The sequence below is a fragment of the Pygocentrus nattereri genome, chromosome 2 (assembly GCF_015220715.1).
Source record: "Pygocentrus nattereri isolate fPygNat1 chromosome 2, fPygNat1.pri, whole genome shotgun sequence".
NCBI classification, from domain to species: domain Eukaryota; kingdom Metazoa; phylum Chordata; class Actinopteri; order Characiformes; family Serrasalmidae; genus Pygocentrus; species Pygocentrus nattereri.
The window spans coordinates 6,498,862-6,511,920 of NC_051212.1; positions in this window are offsets into that span (position 1 = coordinate 6,498,862).

The following is a 13,059-nucleotide window of genomic DNA, read 5'->3' on the forward strand; positions in this document are numbered from 1 at the left end:
AGCGGAGCGAGCAGCCGAGCCGCACTGCGCATGCGCGCTCCCGCTCACACACAGGCGCGCTCACGAGGCGCGAGAGCGCGCACGCTCGGTGTGCCTGGGCAAGGAAAATCAAACAAACTGAAATAAAACAAAAACACGACGTTTATTTACCCAAATAAATGAATGTATAGGAGTGTAGGCATGAATAAACAGACTAATAAATAGTTTATATTTATTTACATGTATGAGTATGTGCATAAATAAATCACTACTATGAATCTTAATATCAAAATAGATTTTAGTTATATAGATTTTAGTTATATACAATAATGTTAAAATCTTTATTTACGCAAATGAATATACACAAATAAATAAATGTTCATGTATAGGAGTTTGCGCATAAATGAATAGACAAATAAAAAATAAATAAATAGCTACATTTATTCACGTGCATGAGTGTGTGCATAAATAAATCGATATTATGAATATTAAATATCAAAGTAAAATATTTTTATACACAAAATGAATATGAAAATCTTTATGTACGTACAGAAACATGCATGAATAAATCAACATAATTATGTGTTTCTGTGCACAAGTAACTAAATCAATGTATGAATGTTTATGTGTTTACATATACGCATGAATAAACAGACAAATAAATGACTAGATATTTATATTTATTCACATGTGTGGGTATACGCATGAATAAACAGCTAAATAAATATAGATATAAAACCTTTTTTCATGTATAGGCACATGCACAAAAATAAATAAATGAATAAATGCAGTTAAAAGTATACGCGTAAATAACAATAAATATTTACATACATGAATATACTGTATGCACAAATAAATATGCATGAGCTTATATAGCTAAATACATATTTATGTATGTCTGTGTAAATAAATAAACAAATGAATAAATAAATATTCATGTATATGAGTATAAGTATAAACAAACAAATAAAGAGATATGTATATATATTTATGTATGTGAATATATAAACACATAAATAAATAAATCTTTATTGTTTTATATGGGCCTGAGGGAGAAGCGGCTTAGAAAATGTGTGTGTGTGTGTGTGTGTGTGTGTTATATGGATATGCATATAAGTAAGTAAATAAATAAAGAATTATTTTGATTGATTGGCTTTGAAAGAGGAGCACCATCGATGCAGGATGGAGCTGAACCGTGCAGACAGCAGAGCTCCAGGCTGAGAGCTGGTGACCACAGCAAGGAGGCCAGTCGATGGTAAATTTAGACCCGTGACACGTCAGTCGTGTTATATCAGTATTATAACGCATGTTAAAGACTGTAACATTAAACGATGAGTTCGCTGAGGAAACGGCTTGTTTTTCATTAACTGCCTTTGTGATGTCACAAGAACACCTTTACATATAGACCCACCTACAGCAGTTTAGCTCCGCCCACTCACACTGAAGTTACAGGGAGCGTTTCGGCCCAGACTGCTTCTTTAATGAGGCACAGCCAATCAGAACCGAGCTCATTTACATATGCCATTCATAGCCTCTTATATGCTCCTCGGGACCACCGGTGGTTCCAAACCGCATTTCCTCATGTTCCTCATAACGTTCCTTTTCCCTAAGCTCCATTCAGAAGCTGGGCGTCGTGTGAGGCTGCAGCTCTTCTCTCCAGTCTAATAGACGGTGATGTCATTTTAAACCCTTATAATAAAAGAAGCTGAACTTTGTTTTTCTACTGAAAGTCGACCCGTTTTTCCCCAAATCTGGGCTCTAAACTATAAACAGACGGCGTCTCTTCAGTGATCTGCTCTGGAAACATCACTTTTAGAAAATAACACAAAGAGCGTCGGAGATTTTTGGCTTTAGCAGTAAACTGTGCAAGGACACCTCTCCGGTCACAAGGCTGGTTCCCTAACCTCCAGCCCACGACTGCCCCCTATATGTGCGATCATAAAACACATGTTCTGGTCATTTGAGGGGAATTTTTACAAAAAATAAATGAATTAATTTAAAACTAATCGCATTTATTTCATGCAGTTACTTAATAATTCACCTTATGATTTGGTCAGATGGACAAATCAAGTAGACCCTGGAGCACAAGAGGTTAAAGACACAGTAGCAAAAACAGCCTGTTTAATTCTGTGGGGTGAAGAGCGGCTGGAAAACGGCGCAGAGATGATCTCTGATGAACAAAGTGTAGGAAAAACGTGGGATATGTGGCCTTTAAAACCGAATCTGTTACCAATGTTTACTACAGTGAGTGATTATTCCACAGACAGGGGGAGAAGGGGAATTACTGACAACTAGTGGAGACGAGCGGTACTGCAGGATCAAACTGAGGCCTGTTCATCACTCAATCTAGTTTAAACCGACAGCCCTAGTCTAACTTACATTTCACTGGGTTTTCACTGGGTTTTCACTGGTTTTTCACTGGGTTTTCACTGGTTTTTCACTGGTTTTTCACTGGTTTTTCACTGGGTTTTCACTGGTTTTTCACTGGGTTTTCACTGGTTTTTCACTGGTCAGAATATTTTATAGAAATTTATAAGACAGATCGCTCCGGTGCTAAAATCTGATTGGCTGAGCCGCAGCATGTAAAATCCTTCCACTGTCAATGAGCAATCTTTGACTCTAACGCTGATCGCATGGAGCACCAAGTGCGCTGATGAAGTAAGAACCCGGTTCTGTTTAAACTGAGGGACTGAAAACTTAGGTTCTTTAATAGAACCATGGTGATCGGCTCGCTAACAGGCTAAAAGATTGAAGCGCTCATGGTCTGATTCACTGAAAACCAGCAGTACTGAAGTCTAAAGAATGTCACCTGAATGTCTCACCTGCTTCAAACGTCCATGTTTCAGTCAGAAGCCACGTCAAACCCAGGCTGAGTCCCAAATGGCTCCATACTCCCGAGCTCAGCGGTGCGCTGTGTGACATTAAGTGTAGAAATTCCAGCGTCTGCTGTTAAATATTGCCCTGCCTGTCTAGTCTGAATGTGTTTGAGTCCCAAGTGACTGTCTTAGCAATATTTTGCTCTGCTGGGCTGCAGGATCCAGTCTTTAAATCCCTGTGTAGTGCACTACGTAGGGAGCAGGGAGCCATTCGAGATTCAGCCCCAGCCTGAGAAAAGTGGCGTCGCCAGGTTGTCAGACGACTCGCGGCAGCGATTTGGTGAGTATTTGCATTAAACAGTGACAAAAGCTTAAAAATATCATGAAAAGTGTGCAGTTTACGGTGATGGACGACCGAACGGTCATCTCCTGGTTCAGTGGTCAACTACGTTTCTTGGCGGGATACTTATTTATGTTAATTATTATTAACAATAACTTAAATAATTATATAAAAAATTGTGTATTTTAATATATTTTTCGTTGGCCGACGTGTAATAAAAGCAAAAAGCCACTCGAGGCCGATTTTATTACAGGAAAGGGAGTTTAAGGACCGCCTTCCCATGACAAAGTCACTGTAACGCACTGCCTCGATTGGCTTATTGCTGTTAGAACAGTTTCTCCAAATTATCTCCATGCCTGGTCCTTGCTGTTCGCTGAGCTCCTGGACCACGAAACAGACCTGAGCACATCTTCACCTGGCAGAAGTGGAGGAACGCCTGCCTATTAATGGGTCACAGTGCTGTGAAAAAGTGTTTGCCCCCTCTGTTTGTGCATGTTTGTCACACTAAACGGTGTCAGATGTTCATACGACGTGTGACATCGGACGGGGAAACACTAAACACGGTTCTTAAATGATCGTTTCATCTATGGAAGCAAAAAAGTAACTGGCCCCTAAACTCGGTAACTGGTTATGCCGCTGTCAGAAGCAACAGTGCCATCCAAACTGCTTCCCACAGCTGGAGACCAGTCTCCACACTCATCAGTGTGGAGGAGTGTCGGCCCACACTTGTTTGCTGAATTGTTTCATTTCAGCTACATTGGAAGGCTTTCCAGCATGAACTGTCCATTTAAGGTCCAGCAGCTCAATGGGGTTCAAAGCTCATTGGACTAGGCCACTCCAGAACCTTAGTTTCGTTTCTTTTGAGACGTTCAAAGTTGGACTCGCTCTTTTGCTCTGGATGATTGTCTTGCTGTATAACCCAGCTGTGGTTGAGCTTCAGATCATGGACTAATTACCAGACGTTCTCCTCCAAGATTGTCTGGTAGAGAGCAGAACTCATGGTTCTGTCAATTACAGCTAGTCTTCCAGGCCCTAAAGCAGCAAAGCATCCCCACACCATCACACTACCACCACCACGTTTCACTGTTGGTGTGATTTTTAATTTTTTTTTATTGTGGAGTGCTGTATTAGCTTTACGCCGGATGTAATGGGATACATGCCATCCAAAATATCCCTGAACATTATTCCAAAAGACCTGGAAGTCATTAAAGTGTTTTTGGCAGAAGATGTTCCCTTGGCTTTGGCATCACCAGGGAACAAACCTATGGGCTCCTGATGATAAATGCTCATGTTTCTCTTGGTCAGAAGTGGATAACTACTGGATTTTCTGGCTTGCTAATACTTTTGACTCAGATTACTGTAGTGTCCATGTTACACAAACTAATCAGTGATGCCTGCTGGACTAAGGAAGCACATTCTGGCTAATTTTCATGTCCAAGCAAATGTAAATGAACACGTATGCAGTAATGGCAGGGAAGGAAAAATCAACAAGAACCAGACCGTCCAAACCCAATGTAGTGCTGTAGGTTTACCCTTCAGAAGATAGAGGCTCAAATCTGAAAACATGTTTTGACACTCAAAACCAGCCAGGGGATCATGGTGGATCATACTCAGCACTGCAGTGACACTGACGTGGTGGTAGTGTGTTAGTGTGTGTTGCGCACACACTAAAACTGGCAAGGCGGAGAACAAGAGACCAAAGAAACCCACAAATGTGAGAATTTTCTCTGTGAAAAAAAGACGATAACCACCGTTTTATCTTAGTTTAATGTGGTTTCAGTGGATTTTGGTCGTTTTTCTTCATAACAAGCACTAAAAGCATGCTAATGTCTCAGTAGCTAGCTAGCTAACTTTCCCGTTCCACCTTAAATAGTCCAGCAGTTCTGATGCCTGAAGCGCCAGAATGTAACTGCTGCACCATTTAAGGTGGAACGGGAAAATTCAAACAAGAATCTGGAGAATATCTGACTTCAGCTTCATATCACTGAAGAATTAGGGGGTGGGTGATAATAAATAATTGCCCCCTCTTTGAAGGCGTATGATGCCCTAAATGTAACTAAAGCCCAGCAGTGAGGAGCTGAACTTTCCCCTCCTCTGCGGTCACTGCAGACGGGCAGGGTCGCCTACAGAGCGGCGCTAGTAGCTGATAAAGAAGTGATGCTCTGTTTATTTGAGGGAAGATCTCAACCACTGCCCTGTAACTTGGTTCTAAGGGGTTAGGGTGACGCTCGAAAACAAAGGGTAGGGGTAAGAAGAAGAAATGGGATTGGGCCCGAGAATCAGGACCTTCCCCTATATGTGAACATGCAAAATAGGGTAGTATGACTAACTATCGTATCGTTATTGAACGTAGTATCGTTCTGCGCAGTAACGGATGTAAACGGCAGCGTTCTGCGCAGTAACGGATGTAAACGGCGGCGTTCTGCGCAGTAACGGATGTAAACGGCGGCGTTCTGCGCAGTAACGGATGTAAACGGCGGCGTTCTGCGCAGTAACGGATGTAAACGGTATCGTTCTGCGCAGTAACGGATGTAAACGGCGGCGTTCTGCGCAGTAACGGATGTAAACGGCGGCGTTCTGCGCAGTAACGGATGTAAACGGCAGCGTTCTGCGCAGTAATGGATGTAAACGGTATCGTTCTGCGCAGTAACGGATGTAAACAGTATCGTTCTGCGCAGTAACGGATGTAAACGGCAGCGTTCTGCGCAGTAACGGATGTAAACGGCGGCGTTCTGCGCAGTAACGGATGTAAACGGCAGCGTTCTGCGCAGTAACGGATGTAAACGGTATCGTTCTGCGAAGTAACGGATGTAAACGGCAGCGTTCTGCGAAGTAACGGATGTAAACGGTATCGTTCTGCGCGGTAACGGATGTAAACGGCAGCGTTCTGCGAAGTAACGGATGTAAACGGCGGCGTTCTGCGCAGTAACGGATGTAAACGGTATTGTTCTGCGCAGTAACGGATGTAAACGTTATCGTTCTGCGAAGTAACGGATGTAAACGGTATCGTTCTGCGAAGTAACGGATGTAAACGGCAGCGTTCTGCGAAGTAACGGATGTAAACGGTATCGTTCTGCGCGGTAACGGATGTAAACGGTATCGTTCTGCGCGGTAACGGATGTAAACGGCGGCGTTCTGCGCAGTAACGGATGTAAACGGCAGCGTTCTGCGCAGTAACGGATGTAAACGGCGGCGTTCTGCGCAGTAACGGATGTAAACGTTATCGTTCTGCGCAGTAACGTATGTAAACGGTATCGTTCTGCGAAGTAACGGATGTAAACGGTATCGTTCTGCGCAGTAACGGATGTAAACGGTATCGTTCTGCGAAGTAACGGATGTAAACGGCGGCGTTCTGCGCAGTAACGATGTAAACGGCGGCGTTCTGCGCAGTAACGGATGTAAACGGCGGCGTTCTGCGCAGTAACGGATGTAAACGGCGGCGTTCTGCGCAGTAACGGATGTAAACGGCGGCGTTCTGCGCAGTAACGGATGTAAACGGCAGCGTTCTGCGCAGTAACGGATGTAAACGGCAGCGTTCTGCGCAGTAACGGATGTAAACGGCGGCGTTCTGCGAAGTAACGGATGTAAACGGCGGCGTTCTGCGCAGTAACGGATGTAAACGGTATTGTTCTGCGCAGTAACGGATGTAAACGTTATCGTTCTGCGAAGTAACGGATGTAAACGGTATCGTTCTGCGAAGTAACGGATGTAAATGGTATCGTTCTGCGAAGTAACGGATGTAAACGGCAGCGTTCTGCGAAGTAACGGATGTAAACGGTATCGTTCTGCGCGGTAACGGATGCAAACGGTATCGTTCTGCGCGGTAACGGATGTAAACGGCGGCGTTCTGCGCAGTAACGGATGTAAACGGCGGCGTTCTGCGCAGTAACGGATGTAAACGGCGGCGTTCTGCGCAGTAACGGATGTAAACGTTATCGTTCTGCACAGTAACGTATGTAAACGGTATCGTTCTGCGAAGTAACGGATGTAAACGGTATCGTTCTGCGCAGTAACGGATGTAAACGGTATCGTTCTGCGAAGTAACGGATGTAAACGGCGGCGTTCTGCGCAGTAACGATGTAAACGGCGGCGTTCTGCGCAGTAACGGATGTAAACGGCGGCGTTCTGCGCAGTAACGGATGTAAACGGCGGCGTTCTGCGCAGTAACGGATGTAAACGGCAGCGTTCTGCGCAGTAACGATGTAAACGGCGGCGTTCTGCGCAGTAACGGATGTAAACGGCAGCGTTCTGCGCAGTAACAGATGTAAACGGCGGCGTTCTGCGCAGTAACGGATGTAAACGGCGGCGTTCTGCGCAGTAACGGATGTAAACGGCGGCGTTCTGCGCAGTAACGGATGTAAACGGCAGCGTTCTGCGCAGTAACAGATGTAAACGGCGGCGTTCTGCGCAGTAACGGATGTAAACGGCGGCGTTCTGCGCAGTAACGGATGTAAACGGCAGCGTTCTGCGCAGTAACAGATGTAAACGGCGGCGTTCTGCGCAGTAACGGATGTAAACGGCAGCGTTCTGCGCAGTAACGGATGTAAGCGGTGGCGTTCTGCGCAGTAACGGATGTAAACGTTAGCGTTCTGCGCAGTAACGGATGTAAACGGCAGCGTTCTGCGCAGTAACGGATGTAAACGGCAGCGTTCTGCGAAGTAACGGATGTAAACGGCGGCGTTCTGCGCAGTAACGGATGTAAACGGTATCGTTCTGCGCAGTAACGGATGTAAACGGTATCGTTCTGCGCGGTAACGGATGTAAACGGCGGCGTTCTGCGCGGTAACGGATGTAAACGGCGGCGTTCTGCGCAGTAACGATGTAAACGGCGGCGTTCTGCGCAGTAACGATGTAAACGGCGGCGTTCTGCGCAGTAACGGATGTAAACGGCGGCGTTCTGCGCAGTAACGATGTAAACGGCGGCGTTCTGCGCAGTAACGGATGTAAACGGTATCGTTCTGCGCAGTAACGGATGTAAACGGCGGCGTTCTGCGCAGTAACGGATGTAAACGGCGGCGTTCTACGCAGTAACGGATGTAAACGGCGGCGTTCTGCGCAGTAACGGATGTAAACGGCGGCGTTCTGCGCAGTAACAGATGTAAACGGCGGCGTTCTGCGCAGTAACGGATGTAAACGGCGGCGTTCTGCGCAGTAACGGATGTAAACGGTATCGTTCTGCGCAGTAACGGATGTAAACGGTATCGTTCTGCGAAGTAACGGATGTAAACGGCAGCGTTCTGCGAAGTAACGGATGTAAACGGTATCGTTCTGCGCGGTAACGGATGCAAACGGTATCGTTCTGCGCGGTAACGGATGTAAACGGCGGCGTTCTGCGCAGTAACGGATGTAAACGGCGGCGTTCTGCGCAGTAACGGATGTAAACGGCGGCGTTCTGCGCAGTAACGGATGTAAACGTTATCGTTCTGCACAGTAACGTATGTAAACGGTATCGTTCTGCGAAGTAACGGATGTAAACGGTATCGTTCTGCGCAGTAACGGATGTAAACGGTATCGTTCTGCGAAGTAACGGATGTAAACGGCGGCGTTCTGCGCAGTAACGATGTAAACGGCGGCGTTCTGCGCAGTAACGGATGTAAACGGCGGCGTTCTGCGCAGTAACGGATGTAAACGGCGGCGTTCTGCGCAGTAACGGATGTAAACGGCAGCGTTCTGCGCAGTACCGATGTAAACGGCGGCGTTCTGCGCAGTAACGGATGTAAACGGCAGCGTTCTGCGCAGTAACAGATGTAAACGGCGGCGTTCTGCGCAGTAACGGATGTAAACGGCGGCGTTCTGCGCAGTAACGGATGTAAACGGCGGCGTTCTGCGCAGTAACGGATGTAAACGGCAGCGTTCTGCGCAGTAACGGATGTAAACGGCGGCGTTCTGCGCAGTAACGGATGTAAACGGCGGCGTTCTGCGCAGTAACGGATGTAAACGGCAGCGTTCTGCGCAGTAACGGATGTAAACGGCGGCGTTCTGCGCAGTAACGGATGTAAACGGCAGCGTTCTGCGCAGTAACGGATGTAAGCGGTGGCGTTCTGCGCAGTAACGGATGTAAACGTTAGCGTTCTGCGCAGTAACGGATGTAAACGGCAGCGTTCTGCGCAGTAACGGATGTAAACGGCAGCGTTCTGCGAAGTAACGGATGTAAACGGCGGCGTTCTGCGCAGTAACGGATGTAAACGGTATCGTTCTGCGCAGTAACGGATGTAAACGGTATCGTTCTGCGCGGTAACGGATGTAAACGGCGGCGTTCTGCGCGGTAACGGATGTAAACGGCGGCGTTCTGCGCAGTAACGATGTAAACGGCGGCGTTCTGCGCAGTAACGATGTAAACGGCGGCGTTCTGCGCAGTAACGGATGTAAACGGCGGCGTTCTGCGCAGTAACGATGTAAACGGCGGCGTTCTGCGCAGTAACGGATGTAAACGGTATCGTTCTGCGCAGTAACGGATGTAAACGGCGGCGTTCTGCGCAGTAACGGATGTAAACGGCGGCGTTCTACGCAGTAACGGATGTAAACGGCGGCGTTCTGCGCAGTAACGGATGTAAACGGCGGCGTTCTGCGCAGTAACAGATGTAAACGGCGGCGTTCTGCGCAGTAACGGATGTAAACGGCGGCGTTCTGCGCAGTAACGGATGTAAACGGTATCGTTCTGCGCAGTAACGGATGTAAACGGTATCGTTCTGCGAAGTAACGGATGTAAACGGCAGCGTTCTGCGAAGTAACGGATGTAAACGGTATCGTTCTGCGCGGTAACGGATGCAAACGGTATCGTTCTGCGCGGTAACGGATGTAAACGGCGGCGTTCTGCGCAGTAACGGATGTAAACGGCGGCGTTCTGCGCAGTAACGGATGTAAACGGCGGCGTTCTGCGCAGTAACGGATGTAAACGTTATCGTTCTGCACAGTAACGTATGTAAACGGTATCGTTCTGCGAAGTAACGGATGTAAACGGTATCGTTCTGCGCAGTAACGGATGTAAACGGTATCGTTCTGCGAAGTAACGGATGTAAACGGCGGCGTTCTGCGCAGTAACGATGTAAACGGCGGCGTTCTGCGCAGTAACGGATGTAAACGGCGGCGTTCTGCGCAGTAACGGATGTAAACGGCGGCGTTCTGCGCAGTAACGGATGTAAACGGCAGCGTTCTGCGCAGTAACGATGTAAACGGCGGCGTTCTGCGCAGTAACGGATGTAAACGGCAGCGTTCTGCGCAGTAACAGATGTAAACGGCGGCGTTCTGCGCAGTAACGGATGTAAACGGCGGCGTTCTGCGCAGTAACGGATGTAAACGGCGGCGTTCTGCGCAGTAACGGATGTAAACGGCAGCGTTCTGCGCAGTAACAGATGTAAACGGCGGCGTTCTGCGCAGTAACGGATGTAAACGGCGGCGTTCTGCGCAGTAACGGATGTAAACGGCAGCGTTCTGCGCAGTAACAGATGTAAACGGCGGCGTTCTGCGCAGTAACGGATGTAAACGGCAGCGTTCTGCGCAGTAACGGATGTAAACGGTATCGTTCTGCGCAGTAACGGATGTAAACGGCAGCGTTCTGCGCAGTAACGGATGTAAACGGCGGCGTTCTGCGCAGTAACGGATGTAAACGGCAGCGTTCTGCGCAGTAACGGATGTAAACGGTATCGTTCTGCGCAGTAACGGATGTAAGCGGTGGCGTTCTGCGCAGTAACGGATGTAAACGTTAGCGTTCTGCGCAGTAACGGATGTAAACGGCAGCGTTCTGCGCAGTAACGGATGTAAACGGTATTGTTCTGCGCAGTAACGGATGTAAACGGCGGCGTTCTGCGCAGTAACGGATGTAAATGGCATTGTTCTGCGCAGTAACGGATGTAAACGGCGGCGTTCTGCGCAGTAACGGATGTAAACGGCAGCGTTCTGCGCAGTAAAGGATGTAAACGTTATCGTTCTGCGCAGTAACGGATGTAAACGGCGGCGTTCTGCGAAGTAACGGATGTAAACGGCGGCGTTCTGCGCAGTAACGGATGTAAACGGCGGCGTTCTGCGCAGTAACGGATGTAAACGTTATCGTTCTGCGCAGTAACGGATGTAAACGGCAGCGTTCTGGTCGCAGGGTTGGTTCCCTAACCTCCAGCCCAGTACCAGTACTATGCTGCTTCCTACAGAAGTTGAGGAGGTCTTGGGTTTGGGAACCAACTGACAGGGATTTAATGTCAGAGGTGATTGTGTTGATGAGCAAGTTTCCCCACAGTCCCAGACAAGCTGATTATGTTGTGCCAACAGCTGACCTTGGTTGTTGACAGCACTGCGGAGCTCTCTCAGATCCACCATCCTGGTTGTGGCGAGATATTCAGTAACGCTGCACAAGCACAAGACGCTCACAGATCTTAAAAACAACAGTCTGTTTAATCAGAGAGGCGTCAGAATGACATACAGTCTCAGGGCAAATCCAAAATCAAAATTAACAACCAAGAGTCAAAAACCGGAATAGACAAATCATACAGGCAACCAGAGCAGAAAGGCAAATACAAAAGAGCGAAATCCAAAAAACTGGCAAACAGTTCAAAACAAGTCAATGAATCAGAACAACATGACTCAGTAGACCAGACAAATGGCAATACCTCACAATGAAGAGAACACACCGAAGACTATTTACAGTCTGAGACAGACAGACACAGGTGAGTTGAATTAGAATTCGGGTGACTGAGAATGAGTCAGTTGCATGTGATTGGAGGAAAGGGTGTCATCGGGACTGGAATAATGGGGAATGGAGTCCTGGAGCGTGCTAGGCAAGTGAGGAGAACCCAGAAGCGTGACAGGTTATTCTCTTCAAGGTCCTGCACACATCCACTGATGTCACAGCGAGCGATATGTTCTGTGTGCTCTGCTAGTTTCTGTACTTAAGTAGTTTTTTCATCTATCTGTACTGAAGTTTCTCCGTTCTGGGCGACTTTTTCCTTTCACTCCACTACATTTCAGAGTCTAATATCCGACTTTCTCCTCCTACATTTTGAGAAATCTGTCGTTCCTTTTGGTTTCTGTGTGTATAAAAACGTCACATGTCAAAACTAAAGAAGCGCAAAGCCAGAGCACCAATCAGGGCCCAGCGGTCACTTTGTTTAGAGCTGGTTTTGACCTGTTGGTCATACCGACCCAGTGCAGCACGCGGTTCAACGTCAGCGCAGCAGCGTAAAACTTTGGGAGAGTCTGTTCAACATAAATGATGAACTAACCTAACTTTGTGTAAATAGAGCTCAATATAGAAATATGTCCACATATGCAGTCGAGACTGACGCGGCTTTTTTCTGAATTTCTACAAACACCATTTCATTTTATAGTAAATGAGTTTGGGCTGGTTTATGTTTATGAACAGACGCCTACAGATCAACATAGTAAAGGAGCTCATCTGTGATCCTGAGTTTAAAGCCAGTTTTTATTCAACTTAAACTTGGAACTAAGTTGTAAATAAATCTGAAACTGAAACTTTGCTTGTGTGTAAAAAGTGATTTCAGAGCCACTCGGTTCTCCTGATGGAAACTGTTTACCTTCAGTGTTTTGTGCTTCTGATCATTTTAATAGACGTCAGTGTCACTAATTAATGACGTTCTATTAAAAGACTGGTTTACCAAGAGAGACGCTGGAGGACTTTCACCTGAAATGAGTTCATGAAGCCAGTCTGGTTATAAAAATGATAACAGGACCAGATCAGAGCCAGAATTCCTCTTTTAGTACTTTTACTTTATACTTAAGTACATTTAAAGGTCAATACTTTAGTACTTTTACTTTCGATACTTAAGTACATCTGAAGGTGAATACTTCAGTACTTTTATTTTTGATACTTAAGTACATTTGAAGGTGAATACTTTACTACTTTTACTTTCAATACTTAAGTTCATTTAAAGGTGAAAACTTTAGTACTTTTACTTTCTATACTTAAGTTCATTT